Below are 16,140 nucleotides of genomic sequence, written 5' to 3'. Positions count from 1 at the left end.
CACAGAGGGGCCCTGTGATTGCCTTTAACGTTACAAAACTCTCCTTACTGAGGTAGGTTCATGACGTTCTTTCTACACGTGCTTCAGTGAAACAGCTGCCTCGTCATCCTCAAAGCTGGTCACTTCCCCTTCTCTTGATTTTGTTAATACTGCACAGTGCTACCGTCTTCTCCTTAGAGCAACCATAGCCATCAGGGCTGTGTTCCTTTCGCCTCTCTTCTTCCTCCTCTCAGACCGAAACTGTGAATAATTTAACCAGATTATTTACCAGCTACAAATTGAAGATGAAGGTAGTTTCAGTAGTTTGAACACATAAATGGGAATAAATGGCACATGCTTCACGTTTCTTTTTGGGCAAATGAAGAGGGATGGTTGTATCAGGTCCCCATCCTTGGGGCTCATGGCATGTTTGGACTGAGCTTACAGAACACAGGGCTGTGTGCTGCAGGCACTCCTGCTATCTTCCTGGCCCCCTGTTACACTTTCTATTTTTCCCTGTCTCCTTCACATCTTCAAAACATTTCACCCTCTAAAACCACAAGGTTGCGTTTTAGTTTATTGTTGAACAAAGGATCTATTTCAGGTTTACTTTCCTGGACTTTGCAGTTAGTCGGATCTGACGCATTATCTGTCTTAGCTTTTCAGTAAAAGCTTTTTTTTTTTTTTTTTTGCGGTACACGGACCTCTCACTGTTGTGGCCTCTCCCGTTGAGGAGCACAGGCTCCGGACGCGCAGGCTCAGTGGCCATGGCTCACGGGCCCAGCCGCTCCGCGGCATGTGGGATCTTCCCGGACCGGGGCATGAACCCATGTCCCCTGCATCAGCAGGAGGACTCTCAACCACTGCGCCACCAAGGAAGCCCAGTAAAAGCTTTTGACGTAAATTTTCTATTAAGGAAGAAACTGAATGTGAGGAAAAGCAAACTCTTGATTGCAACTGAGGATCTATCTTAGAGGTGGGAACACAAATGAAGTGAAGAAGACTCTTAATCCAGCTTTCCTTCGCTGCAGCAGGCTTGTGTCATGGTTAATGTAGCATTTACGTTTAGTGGTAGAAGTATGGGGTACACAGCTCCAGCCTCCTGCATCGGAGATGGTGTTTGCAAGAGTAGGCCTCCCTGTGTGACCCGTGCACCTCGCTTCACCTTTCTGTGCGTCAGTTTCCTCACCTGTGAAATGGGACAATAAAAGTAACCTTCTCAGAGTTATTGCGAGGCTTACTGGGTTAATTCAAAAAAACACCTCAGACACCCCCCAACATTCAATAACCATTACCTGATATCGTTGTTTTATTATCACATTCCTGCAAGTTAGGTCAGTACATGTGCGTATAGCAGACATTTAAGAAATAAATGCTTCACAACCTATACATCCAAATGGGTTATTTTCTTCCTCAGAATGGTCTCTGGTGGAAGGTAAGTGCTGATTGTGGTAGTGCTGCCCGTGCAAGCCATTTTGGGGATGCCCACCCTGGGATTGCCTGTGACGGCTGTAAAACTGCATTCTTTAAATGGCTCCTGTACTGGCCACTTTTCTGTTGCTTGAGTGAATGTGGGTTTGAATTTTATTTTTCTTTCCTTTTTTTTCTTTTTTTTTTAAGCTAAAAGATATTTGGAATCAAGTCAAGTGAAAAAAATGTTTTGGTTTAAAAGCTTACCTGTAAAGTATACTCACAGCATGGTCACTGGACCACACTAAATCAAGTTTTTGGTTGCAACATGCAGATTATTTGGCTTTGGCTTTTGGGAGCCAATAGTTCGTATCTACTTTTTGCTGAAGCGACTGCTCCATGCCTGGTTATTTTGTCCTCAGAACCATCTTCCTGTGCACCCTCTGCCACCTCTGGAAGTGGAACATCACAAACACTTTGTTTCAGGGGTTCACTCACCCACAGGTTACCTCCCTACAGAAACTCCTTTTCCCTTGAATCAGTAGGATTATTTTCTTCTTCACTCACAGATTTGTTTTTACCTCAAACCCTTTTGTTCTAATGGTTAGCAGTTTTTACAGCTAGATATGTAACATGTATATCTACTCGCCCTGGCTTTTTAAAATAACTTGATTGTCAGGCCTGCTGTGCAGACGTGCTGGAGCACACTGTCTCATGTCTTCGGTCTCCCTTCCTCCCGGTGCATCCTTCCCGCCCCGGATTCCAAGTGATATGAAAATCAGCCTCTGATTTTAGAGTCACTCCTAAGTCAGGTTGCCAGCCCTGCTGAGAGTCAGTTTTTACAGCTGCATGTTGTAATGGAAAATCTGTTTGTCTTGAAACATTCACTGCTCTGCAGAAAGTCAACACTTGGTCTCCAAGATAGTTTGGGTGCTAACGTAACTCTCCTGTGCTATCTGAATTGTAGCAGATCAGATGTGGATGCCTAATGTCACTTGTGTCCTGTAGACACTGTGTGTGGGTGGGGGAAATGGGTTCGAGTCTAGACACTGCTGGCATTGCCTTTGGTCTGAAAAGCAGGGAAGTTGCATGTTAAAAACAGTAAAAACTGGGAGATTAGAAAAAACTTTCCTTTTTCTTTTTTCGCCATTGGCATTACATTGCAACAACCCAAACCTCCAAAACTTGCTTGAATGGTTGCTGAAAAATAAAAACCAATTAACAATGAAGAATTGGGGCTTTCTGCATAATATACATCATTGTGATATATATAATTTATAGATAGCTAGCATTTTATATTTTATGTATAATATATGGAATATGTACATATAATATATGTGTTATACATAATATACATATATAGTTTTATATCTATATTAAATGTATATAGCTTTTCTGCTTTCTCACAAACTTTTCTTTATGGCCCTTAAAACAATGTTTTTGGTTTTTAACCATTTTACTTTGACTCGTGTCATTTATAATTCCTCACTCTTTTGACCTTTATTTTTTATGGACAAATATGCCTATTTCTTGCTCTAGCCCAGATTGTTGAGATTATAGAAATTCTAGTTTCTCTTCTCTTTTCTTAGTCTTTCATGTGTCTCGTAGTCTTTTCTTAAACAGATGTCTAAGAATTAAATGAGTAGCAGCAGTTCAGAACAGTGATTTGTAAATACATATGTGCATCGGATCTTTGTGAATTTATAAAAATAATTTTAAGGGGAAGATTAAATGTACTTCCAGCCATTTTAGACACACAGAACCCGGAAAATTTTGTTTATACCCCTGTCTTGGATGAAGTGCAAGTCTTTGAAGAATGAAAAGTGGAAGTTGTAGGGTGTGGTTGTCTTCAGCTTTCTTTCCCACAAGGTCTAATTTGGTTGCTGGAACTTCGAAGCTGTGCCTTGAAAATCTGATGTTAGTGGTGGTGGCTAACGGGAAGATATTAAGAAAAAAATAACAGTTCCCACCAGGGTGATTTTAGGCAAAGGTGTGAGACATGCAGCCTTTTCCACGCCTGGATGCCAACATCTCGAACTTTTCCTATTAAAACCTGTTTGTAGGAAAGAATCAGAAACTCTCCTTGAAGTGAAATAACTGTCAGTTTTAGTGCCTTTGTCCTAGGAGATTTGTATTTTGTCAGACAAGAAAATGTCAGCTCCAGGAATAAAAGTCCTTTTTTTAGGTGGATAAGTCCGACAGTTTGGTCCTAGTCATGACTTTCGAAGGCTGTACTCTGATTCTCTTGGTTGAATATGAAACAAGCCTTTTTCCCCTGCCAAAACCTCCCAAGAGTGGATGGCTCTATTACAGTTTCAAGGATCTTGGCCCCATCTCCTGGCCTTGAATCCAAGTCTGGCAACTTACAACAGCTCTGTGCACTTAGAGTATGACAGATGGAGCTAGGTGGTCCCCATTCCCACAGCCGAGGGAAGTTCTGGGAGGGGCTGAAGATCACTGTATAGGCAGAGCTCTGAAGGGTCAAATTAATGCCCCTCGTGAGGACGTTAGGGGATGTAAGGTACTTAATCTCCAAAGAAAGATGAAATTATATTGATGTGCCATACTTTACAAGGCAGGAAAGTTCAAAACCTTTAGGAAATATTTTCAATAGCAGGAGTTTTCTTGTTGCTTGAATTAAGTTGCTACAAGAGGTAAAAATTGCAATAAGTGCTGTTATTTGGGAAATCAGAGACTTATATGATAATGTTTTGCTGTATTAAGTCTTTACAGGTGTAGCAGCATAACTCTTATAAAATTTAACTGGATTGGAAAGCAGAAGATATGGAATCAATGCTTTTGGTCTTTTCTTCTTCTGTGCCTGCAACCCCCATATATTCAAATCTTCAGTCTCTCTTAAGATCTCCAACCGTGGTTGGTCCAGCTCCCTTGTAGAGTTTCTGGTTGAATGTGTCCAAAGCACTTTTATCACAGCTGCATCTTGGTCTTCTCCCTTTCTCTCATCCTCTATATTCTCTCCCAAACCGAGTCACTGTTGATTCTGTCTCCAAAAAGTATCTGAAATCCACCAACTTCTCCCCAACTCTTTGCCACCCTGCTGGTCTGGTCACTTGGGTGACTGCAGTCTCTCTTCTACATTTACTGGGATTCTTTCCCATCCTCTTTCTGAAATGAAAATCTGCTACCCCCCCATCCCCCCCCAAACCCAACCCAAAACAAAACCGGGAAACAAACTGGCATCACCCACCCAGCTTTCCCAGGATGCCCATGATCTTCAGTTGAAATCAGGAGTCCCACGTGACCTGGCTATTGCCGGCCTGCCCCGGTCCTCCCCATTCCCCCTCTCCCTGTCCGTGGTCCAGCTATGATTGGCTTGGTTTCAGTTCCTCAGAAATAGCATTCACTTATACTTTCCTCCCCACTTCTTAACATTTTGTGGACTTCTATTTTTTCTTTGGTTCTCCCCTTAAAATACCATTTTGTCAGGTAAAGCCTTAGGTTAGAGAGCGTCTTCTTTTATTTATTTCTTTATTTGGCTGCGTCGGGTCTTCACTGCAGCACCGAGATCTTTAGTTGCGGCATGTGGGATCCAGTTCCCTGACCAGGGATCGAACCCCGGCCCCCTGCATTGGGAGCGCGGAGTCTTAGCCACTGGACCACCAGGGAAGTCCCGAGACAGTCTTCTTGCATCATGTCCATCCCATTGGTAGATTTATCACTCTTGGTATATCCCTAGTACCTAGCGTAGGGTCTGGCATATAGTAGGCACTTAGTCGTATTTGTTGAATGAAGGAAAGTAGTGGTGTTTACAAACAGGTTAAGTGCTTCTGAATCTGAGGTGTGGCATGTCTGGTCTGTGTGTGCACAGATGCCACCCCTTTTCTCACCTGTGCTCGAGGCAGACACTGCTCCTCTGTTTTTTGTTTGTTTGTTTGCGGTACGCGGGCCTCTCACTGTTGTGGCCTCTCCCGTTGCGGAGCACAGGCTCCGGACGCGCAAGCTCAGCGGCCATGGCTCACGGGCGCAGCCGCTCCGCGGCATGTGGGATCTTCCCGGACCGGGGCACGAACCCGCGTCCCCTGCATCGGCAGGCGGACTCTCAACCACTGCGCCACCAGGGAAGCCCGACACTGCTCCTCTGTTACGACTCCCTTCCCCTGGGCTGGCTTTCTTAGTTGCTGTCTAGGCAGCTGTTTCTGCTCTGCTGGTCCCTCTGAATTGGTATGTGGCATGAAACCTCTGCCATTTCCAGTCTAGCAGAAAAAGGCATAGCATTCCAGATGTGTAGGTTCTTGTCTCTAGACATTTGTGGAAACTCGTTGTGCCTTAGTTTGCGTGCAGTCTGATGCAAGTAATCAGATGGTAATGTAAGATATGCTTTCATGAAGATAGAGTAAGAAACACTGAAGGATTCGTAAAGCGTATCCAAATAAAACGTTGTATAGTTACATTCAGTGTGCTTTGTATAACAAATACTCATCTTGTGATCAGGCACTTATGTGGAGAATAAAATGTAATTTTTTAATGCATGTAAATATAAGTTTTAATTGCAAGCTTACCATATCTGTATATGAGTCCTTTACAACAGGGACTCTAATTTTCTTTCAGAATTAAGTTATCTCTTGTTAAGTTTTTATTTCGCTAGTGAAAAATACATTTCAAGGAGATAGAGTGTAAAAAAAAAACATCACGAAGATGCTAGTTTTTTATTTCGTTTACTGTCATTGCGTGGCAGTGTTTCATAAAGTATCCCCATGGGTCACCTGTATCAGGAGCACCCGGGGTTGGTTAAGCGGCACATTCCTGCCTCCACAACTTAACTGGATCAGACTTTCTGAGGCCTGGAAATCTGCATTTTAAATAAGCTCTAAAAGTTTGAACGCCACAGCCATATAATACCTAGTATATAGTGTGGCATTAGTAAATATTGAGTAGGATCTATAAAAGATGTCTCATTCACTGACCTCTTCAGTCTTGCCTGAGCGTAACAGTGACATCAGAAAATATACCGCTGCCGGTGCTGTCCAGTAAAAGGTGAAGATATTGATGGTGGCCGAGGTTGAAACCAGTCAATGACCTTATTCAACCAGAGCACCAAAGATCAACAAGGGCATTGTTCCCAGAGGCTTAAACACACTGGCCCCCTGGGCACAATGGTCCTTTGATCACAGCTGATGTGGGCAGAAAGGAACCAGGCAAGGCTCTGGTCCCCTTGGTGCCTAGTGAGGGCCAGTCCTGCGGTGAAGGGGCAGTGCTTCTGGTCTAGTTCTCTGGAGCAGCCCAGCAGGGTTAGGCTGGCAGTGGCCTTTACCTTCAGCAAGACTCCCTTATTTCCTGCCCTCCCTGACTGCCCAGGATGCAAGGAGAAAACTTGGCCCTAATCGGAAGGCAGAAACAATAACAGCATTTTAAAGTTGGCATTGCTGAGTGTGTAGGACGTGCTTCACTTGCAGTAGATCGTGTGATCAGCTTAAAGGAGGGGCAGTCCAGTGTGCTGGTGAGAGAGCATTTCACAACAAACTTTAACCCTGGACTGGACCCATGGGAGAGGTTATAGCTGTCTCTCTCCAGTTCCTATCTCCAGTTCCTATCCAGTTCTTGCTCTGCACCTTTAGCCTTCCTTGATCTCCTTCGACCCTTTATGGTACTTAGAGCTTGCACAATTCCGTATCCAGATTAATAACTGTTTTGTGCCATTTGCTAAGTCTTCATTCTGTCCCACCAAAAAGAAACAGATTCTCAGTGGGTGATGGTGTCCTCCCCACCGCCCCGCCCTCCCGGCCCTGGCATTTAGAAACCTGTAAGGACTTTCGTGGTTGTCACAATGATGAGGGGTGTCTATATTATTAACGTTGAACATCCCGAGGGTGTGGATGCTAAACGCCCCTTGGTCCTTGGGACAGTCGCACACAGTGAAGGATTGTCCTGTCGAGAATGCTGATGCACCGCCACGAGAAACACTGGAGCTCTTTGGGTTTGCCTGCATCTTGTTCAGTGCTTCCTTGAGAATAGACCCAGCATTTATTATCTGATGAATCTGCACGGCTTAATAGATGCGGTACGAGCTAAGTTACTTACTGGGAAAATAAACAAATGGTTGCAGCCATCTTCCTGGCTGGCAGTTGTGCTCTGACAGTGGAGCCATCACTCTTCTTGGATTCTGCTTTGCAGCTTCGCCCTTCCCAATGGTACACTGTGGACAAGAGTTATGACCCAGACAGTAATCCTGAACTGCTGCTACTGTTCCACTCAGGAAACACTCTGATGGAACAAAATACCACCATCCGTTGTCCCGCTGGCACCTTGGTCTCATAAAAATAAACAGGAGAGGGCTTCCCTGGTGGCGCAGTGGTTGAGAATCCGCCTGCCAATGCAGGGGACACGGGTTCGTGCCCTGGTCTGGGAGGATCCCACATGCCGCGGAGCAACTAGGCCCGTGAGCCACAACTACCGAGCCTGCGCGTCTGGAGCCTGTGCTCCGCAACAAGAGAGGCCGCGATAGTGAGAGGCCCGCGCACCGCGATGAAGAGTGGCCCCCGCTCGCCGCAACTAGAGAAAGCCCTTGCACAGTAATGAAGATCCAACACAGCCAAAAATAATTAAATTAATTAATTAAAAAAAATAATAAACAGGAGATGCTAAGTAAATTGTTACATCATGAGGGGGGTGGGGACAAGGAATCCAATATTTTTTTTATCACAGACACCATCCCAGGCAAGTGCTCTTATCAGTAGGAGGGTTCGAGATTTGGAGGGACGTGTTCTGAGCTCCCAAACCTTCTGGAGTTATTTTGCCTGTGGATCAGAAAGCTACTGTGGGGAGGAAAAAGTTTTGAACTAAGGATCAGACAAGCGTCCTGGAAAAGTTGCCGCTTCATATCAGTCATTCAGTTAGAGATATCAGAGAAGTGACAGATGAATAAAAATTTAGGAACACAAAAGAGAGGGTGACATCAGATCTTATTTTAAAGGACTAAGAGTTAAGCCAGAAAGCTTGTTGACCTAAGGATGTCCAATAGACTATGGGATTTGAATATCTTAAAACCGGATAATAATTAGACTAACAGTAAAGACAATAGGAACAGACTGGGGAAATGCAGCTACAGGAGGGGTTTTTCCCTTCACAGTCTCCTGTGACCAATTGAGAAACAGTGTGTTCTTCCTTTGACTCAGTGAGCCTACTTCTAAGAGTAATTTCTAAGCAAATGAGTAGAGCTTTGTTCAGAGATTCAGCTCTGAGTATTAGTGAGCATTGTTTGAAACTGAACATTGGAAGCAACCCAGATGGCCCCCCAAAGAGCCTTGGATGAACACGTTATAATTCATCTATACAATGGAATATTCTATAACCATGACAGTGATATTGAGGAGAAATGTTGACATGGAACAAAATGTATGAAAAATAGGCTGTAATAGAATATATAAGGTTAATGTTTCAATAAAGAAATATGTAAACATAGAGGGAAAAAACATAGAGGGAAAAAGGCATTAATCAAAATGTTCACTTGGAGTATCTTTAAGTGGTTGAATTCCAAGTACCTGGAATTCTTTCTTAGGGCTTAAGTGCTTAAAATGTTTAATTTGAACATGTGTAATTATTTTTGTAATTAAAAAGTTTAATACAGTAAATAAAAACATGATCAAATTATTAAAGGGTGCTTTGTCAACCTGTTATCCAAGTATTTCAATATATAATTATTTTTAAATCCAAACATTACTGGTAGTTCTAAGAAGCTGGTAGTCCCTCACATTTTATTCTGGATTTAGTTGATCATTAGCACAGAGGAAATGAGGGTTCTGATTATGAGGAATAGATGTGATTGGGGGTGAATTAAAGAGTGGGAAGAAAGAAGGGATATATCAGTATAGTTAAGAGGAACATAGATAAACTAAGTCTAATACTTTAATAATGACTACATTTGCCTGGTTTGAAACTCTGCCTGGGAAATTCCCTGCTAAACATCATCATACACATCATACATCATACACTCTTAGGGTGACTAGGGAACACCCACTAAGCCTAGGCTTGGCTCCCTTGCCCCAGGAGTGGCTGAATCAGGGATGTGAGAGCCTCAGGTGCTATAAGGTTTCCAGCTAAAGGCCTAGTCCGTGGTAGGCTTCCAGTTCTCAGAGGTGAGGCCACAGAGCTCTATGAGTGAGTCAGCCCATTAAGAATTTAGGTCTTATTTAAAGGAAATACTTTGCAGCAGCATTTCTTAGAATATACTCTGTGGGACACTATTCTTAGGAGAAGGCTCCATGGGGGAAAACATAAAAGGGGGCGGGACAAATAGGCTTGTGAAAGGAGACAGGTCAGCGTGTCCCGCAGCCCCTACATCCCCACTTGCATCTCGCAGTTAGTATACTGAGGCTCCAGGTGTCTTGCCTTAAAGACATCCTTTGGGTTTGGGTTAACCCTGAGTTTACTAAATTTAGTTAGCTGGAGATTTTTTTTTTTTCGCATGAGGATTTAAAAAAACTATTTAGGTGAAGATGGATATTCTTATATCCTCTTTTGTTCAGAGGACCTTCATTCTAGCTAGAGTTTAGAGCTGAGAGCTTTGAGTATACACTGTGGACAAGGCACTCAGAGAAATACAGAATCTTCTCCACCCATGTGGGGTCTGCTCACTCTTCTGGGAACACTGTAAAGTGAGGCCTAAGTTCACATAATACTGAGTGGTGTCTGTCTAGGTTGGCGATCTGCATAGTCTAGGATTCTGCTTTCGTTGAAATCTCAAATGACACAGGTTGGCAAGAAATACATAATAATGTTAGTGCCTTGTCCCCTCTCTTCTAATTTCCCTTTGGTGAGTATATATTACTCCTCCTCCCAAAGTTTTATTAATAAAACAATGGGCATACAGTATTTCCAACCCAGTTCCTCTTGGAAGGAACAGGGGAGACAGGCTGGTAGTCCACTCTGCAGAGGAAGGGTCCCTGGCTGCCACGTCTGGCAGCTCTCTGCTCTCCCACGCTGGCGGGAGGAGGTCTGGAGAGCAGAGGGGCTTGTGAGCCAGGGATGACTCCTGCTGATGCCCCTCAGGACCTGGGGATCCTGAGGTATCAGGAAAGCCAGAGGGGCAGTGAGGCTGGGAGCTGATGCTTGCAGGGGCACTGCCACTTCCTCGGGCTGCTGGGACTCTGCTGCGGCGGGGACACATAAACAATTTTTTTAAAATTTTTACATAAGCAACTGTTTAAGTCTGGGGAGGTAACTCTGAGTTAAGATTTTGATTTCTTTTTTTTTTTTTTTTTTTCGGTACGCCGGTCTCTCACTGCTGTGGCCTCTCCCGTTGCGGAGCACAGGCTCCGTATGCGCAGGCTCAGCGGCTGTGGCTCACGGGCCCAGCCGCTCCGCGGCATGTGGGATCTTCCCGGACCGGGGCACGAACCCGAGTTCCCTGCATCGGCAGGCGGACTCTCAACCACTACACCACCAGGGAAGCCCAAGATTTTGATTTCTTAAACTCCATTGTAGGGCCCCAAACTTGGGAGACCAGCAACATAGAGAGAGAGTATAGAAAAGAGATATTTTCAGTAAAAATTGTTTAGGCTTCTGATAAAAAAGACGCGCTATAGACCCTTTAGTAGGAGAACGCTCATCTTGTGAAGATGTGGCCAGTGATACACGTGGAGAATCCACAGAAGTGCGAGTAATGATAACTCTGGACAGTGCGTCTTTTTTTTTTGACGTGAGAGCGTTGGTGATGCACCTCAAACAAAACCAGACCTCTGGGCGGTTGACTGGGGTCCAGCCCCTCTCTGAGGCACATCATGGAACCAGGCTCCCTTCCTCCGGCCCTGCAGCCCTCACCTTCATGGCTCAAAGCTCAATCACGTCCTCCTGTGGCTCCTGTAAAAGGAAGTGGGCCAACCATGGGTTTTGACCCAGGGGATTAAAAAGTTAAACTTTTCTGAGTTTAGCAGAGGAGCAAAGAATTTGTCCTGTTTTTGTCAAATGAGATCCATCTGGAAAATGAATTAGGAGAAAAATATTCTTGAAAAATAAAACTTTTAATTAAAACTTTTTTTTTTTCCCCTTCCAAGGTGCCAGTAAAACAAAGTGGAAGACATTACCCACAAGGCAATTTTAGATAAGAAACTAAACATTTAGATGCGTCTTCCTTTCTTTAATAATTCTACACTGATTTGGTTCCTGTCACAAATGTGGGTGAATAAGATAAATGATCCTGGCATGATCAGCAACCTTTATCTTTTCTGTCTGCTGAGAATACTTAAAGCATAGACTCTAATTTTGTAGATGGAATGAACCTTAGAAAGTCAGTTTTTGCTGAACATCAGAGTGTAGATTAAAGATAACAAGGACACTCATACAAATTCCCAAGAACCTAACTCTTCAGTCACACCCAACACTGTTAAAGGGATGGAAAGGAGCATGAATATCATTCCTGCCAAGTGGTCTTTTTACCGACAGATGGGACAAAACCTCTCCCTCCCCATGAGTGATATTTTCACTGTGGTGCTCCAAACAGGCACCTCTTCTTAACAAATGTTTGACCTGTTTCTTATGAATAGCCAGGGCACAAATAAAAAAGACTGGACATTTAAAAAAATGATATTTGTTGTTTTTAATGGTGAAAACGATTCATTCAGCAATGTCTGCATGCCTCCCATGACCTGGAAACTGTTCTAGTTGCTGTGGTTATAAAGGTAAATAAGAAAGGCATGAAAACATTATTCTGTCAACTTACTTGGTGTATTTAACCTATTCCTTTCCTGTATATACATATTTTTATATTATATTATACTTAGAAGGATATTTTTGTATCCTGTTTTCCTCATTTAATATTATATCTTAAGCATTTCTGCATGCATATAATTTTTAATGGCTGCATACTATTCTGTTATGTGGATATCTCACAATTTCTTAAACCATTTCCCTGTTGTTGATCAATTAGGTAATTTTGAATTTTAGTAGTAAAAACATGATAAACATTGATGTATAAAATTTTATCCTCATTTCTAATTATTTCCTTAAGATAGGTTCAAACTGGAACTGGGTCAAATGGTATGAACACTTTTAAGGGTCTTGATACATGATGCCAAATGCTTTCTTGTATGGGGGAAAGTAGTCATTTCACTTTATCCTCATTTCCTCATTAGCGTAGGGTTTTTTTGGTCTTTTTATTTAGTGCTGATGTATTAGAAAAAATTTTGGATTGGTTTTTCCTGGAAGATCTTGTTTTGGGGACCAACTTCTCTGTGACACCTTCCTGCCCAATGTGTTTTCAGTCATCTTATTTAGGACTTTTAAACTTGATAGAAGGAAAGGGTGTTTATTTCTATATTGTCAGTGCCTCCCTGAGTACCTTCTCTGAGGTACACGTTAATATTATACTCATAGTAAAAATATAAGAAACCACATGACAATGCTGCTGCATGTATTATATAAGCCATTGTTAAAAAAAAAGATGATCCTGGGGGGGGGGGGGGTAGGGGAGGGATGGATTGGAAGTTTGGGGTTAGCAGATGTAAACTATTATATATAGAATGGATAAACAACAAGGTCCTATTCTATAGCACAGGGGACTATATTTAATATCCTATAATAAACCATAATGGAAAAGGAAAAAAAAAAAAAGATGATTCTCTTTCTCAGTACCTAGGGGGAAAGACCTTTTTCTATTCTTCCTTTAATCAGAATTATGTGGCCTGCCTCATTTCCCTTTTTGCTCTGCCTATTAGAAATGTAGAAATTTTACTGTTCAAGTACACCAACAGCATTATCTTGTGGTTGGAAAATGACCTTTTTTCATTTCGTGACTTTATATTTGTGACTTCCAAGTGCCTATGTGTCTTTTATCGAACGTTGCCTCAAATCTTTCCTGCAGATGGGTAGCATGTAAATAATTTAATGAAATGAACTGCTAATGATGGTGTGATGATTTTAGATACACAATTCATTTGGCTTATATCTTTAAGGTTTTTGGACAGAAAATTACATACAGTTTTAATTGGCTATAAGAAGGCCAGGGATTTTGGAGGAAAGATTAGGGCCAGAAAATCCTGGTACAGCTTATTTAAACACTGAAGCTGTGTATGTATTTAGCAACCAGTATTATGGTGTGGCTGGTCATTAATTGAGAAACTTCTTATTTAACTAGCGTACATTAAAGTAATGTGCAGTTTTTCATGGGGGGTGTGATGATGTTTGAGGAGCATGATGACTATTTAAAGTACTTAGTACGTAGATGGGTTGTGCTGCTTTATTGCTTTAAAGAAAATAATGAGGATTGGACAAGGAAATTGCAAAGGACTTTGGGAAAAGAAAGATCCTTCCTCATATGTGGGATTGAAATGCACAGCAGGCTTAGTCTTGCCCTCCTCTGCACCCTTCCACACTCAACTTGCTTTGCCAGAAGCTCTAATTGTATGGTATTGTAATTATTTGTTTACAATCTGTGTCTCTATTAAACTCTAGTTGGCCCAGTCTTGGTCTTCTTTGTGTCGGCTATATCTAGCACAGTGCTAGCAGTAAATTTTTCACGTATATGATTCATATTTCTGAAATAGCAGATTAGAAGGCATATTTTAGGCCAGTAAGTATTTCAAAATATTGGCAAGTATTTTGAATAGTTAAGAGGGGCTGGGAGGCATTTTTTTGCCCCCAAAGTTTAATATGTGTTCCTTCCAAAAAAAAAAAAAAAAATCAGAAAATCTGAACTCCTAAAATCCTACATTTCTTAAAATTATTCAGTTGCAAGCAGCATTTTGGTGCTGAGTCCTGCTTGAATGGGCTAAGTGATCCTTCCTTGGGCAGCCCTTCTCACCTTTTCTCCCCTACATGTTTTTTTTTTTTTTTTGGCTGCGGTTTGGTTTGTGGGATCGATGTTCCCCGACCAGAGATTGAACCTGGGCCCTTGGCAGTGAAAGCGTGGAGTCCTAACCCCTGGACTGCCAGGGAATTCCTTCCCCTACATTTTTGTATTGTTCTGGGCGTGAACATCACCCACATTTATTGAAGGCCTATGTTATGCCCATCCGTGTGTTGTGCTGAGGATACAGTGGCGGTCAAAATGTGGACTCTGCTGTCAAGGATGGAGTTCATATTCTGGAAGTATTAGAAGCAGACTCAAGTCTTAGAGTTTATACAGGGAACTTTCTTGTTGCTTTCTTCTTTTTCTTGTGGGCGAGTTGACACATAGAAAACCACAAATAAGAAAGTTCGGGAGTCACTGATTTGACTATGTGTGATGAGGATCCTCTGCTATAAACAAAATGAGAAAAGGATATTTCAATATACTTTTTCCTTCTTTAGTCTCACCCGGACACATACTTTGTGCTGTGCTGTGGATGTTCATTTTCACAGTGTCCCAGCTCTAGAACCCAATTTGTTCTTGTGGAAATTTAGTCACTTTTGGAGAGCCGTAGCAGTTTGTAAATCACGCCTCTCTGATAATGTTCCCAAGGCCATTATGACTAAATTGGGTGATAGAACGAGATCTGTAGTAGTATGTCACTTTGATGGGTGACATATCCTAACCTGTCAGTGATTTGGGCTTCTTTAAAGCACAGAACACACCTTGGGGATGAGAGTTGGATTACGTGGAATGTTGCCCAGTGAAAGTCCGGCGGGTGCCAAAGAAATGCTCTGTGGAGTGACTGCCTGATCCCAAGATTACGTTCCTGCTTGCCTCACGGGTGAGTCTTCTAATTTTTAGCAACAGTCTCCGCTGCCTATTGTGGAGCCCAATCACTTAGTCTCTGGGATGCTCAGAATCCTCACCTGTAAAATCTGGATCATTTGACGAGCCTCTGAGTGGTTCTGAAGACTCAGTGACATCTGTGAAGTGACTGTTGCGCGACCAAGAACAGAGTCGGCCCTTAGTATACAGCAGCCTCTCTTATCTCTTAAAATGGAAGGTTTTTTTATTCCCTACCATTTAGAAACACAGGCTTATAATATTTTTAAGTTACAGTAGTTCATATTTATTCATAATGAATCCACAGTATATTTCAGATACTACAGATTGCATTCTTCTTGGTCTATTAACTTGGTATTGTCTACTTGGGGTTTTTCCATATGGCTTAGGACTGAGTCTTGAAGCAAACCAGTACTTAATTAGTTAATTAATTAATATTATTTTACATATATAGTCCTTAGTGCCAAGTACTAGAATGAAGTTCTTTGTATAAATGATCTCATTTACTCCTTAGTGAAGACACTGAAGCACAGAGAAAGATCAAGTAATTTGTTCAAGGCTGTATTGGAGGACTTGGGATTGAAACCCAGGCATGTCTGACTTCTAAGCCCAGATTCCGAGCGCTCCCCTTTCCCTTTAGCACGTGTTAGATCGCTGAGAAGAGGGCCCTTCAGGGTGGCAGACACCAGTGCTTCATGGATGGCTTTCGGTCTGGGTTGGTATCACGTGCCTGAACACATCATTCTGTAGTTAAAGGACTCGTACTCTGTGTTAGGTGTAAAGATAGCACAGCTCACTCATGAGCACTGCACTTTATTTATGTTCCTGCTGGGCCCTTATCATAGTCTGTCCTTGCTCTAGTTCTTAGTGGTCAAGTCTCGGAGGAGGCAATATATCGAGTGGTTAAGAGCCCAAGACTCTGAAATTGGACAGCCTGGAATTGAATCCCAGCTCTATCAATTACAAGCTGTGAAAGCTGGAGCAAGTTACTTATCTCTGTGCCTTAGTTTCTCATCCATAAATTGGGGATAATAAATAGTGTTTACTTTAAAGGGTTGTTGTGAGGATTAAAAGAGTACACACACACACACACACACACACACACACACACACACACACACACA

At 42.5% G+C, this 16,140-nt stretch overlaps 1 protein-coding gene across 9 annotated transcripts in view; it reads left to right on the top strand.

Annotated features, from left to right (window-relative positions):
- Nucleotides 1–16,140, top strand: part of SGMS1 (sphingomyelin synthase 1) — a 290,473-nt gene that overhangs the window by 70,095 nt on the left and 204,238 nt on the right. The window contains exon 3 of one of the 9 annotated variants that reach the window (XM_029245160.1): nt 14,889–15,014. The exons of 7 other annotated variants lie outside the window; for them this stretch is intronic. The gene's annotated coding sequence lies outside the window, so the exon portion shown is untranslated. Of the gene's footprint in view, nt 1–14,883; nt 15,015–16,140 lie in introns of all 9 variants that reach the window. One more of the 9 variants, XM_029245159.1, reaches the window with a different exon arrangement.

This window comes from Monodon monoceros, unplaced genomic scaffold (genome assembly GCF_005190385.1).
Source record: "Monodon monoceros isolate NGI ecotype Baffin Bay Population unplaced genomic scaffold, NGI_Narwhal_1 Super_Scaffold_4, whole genome shotgun sequence".
Taxonomy (NCBI): domain Eukaryota; kingdom Metazoa; phylum Chordata; class Mammalia; order Artiodactyla; family Monodontidae; genus Monodon; species Monodon monoceros.
Note: the sequence above shows the minus strand (reverse complement) of the source record. Positions and strands in the feature narration are given on the sequence as shown.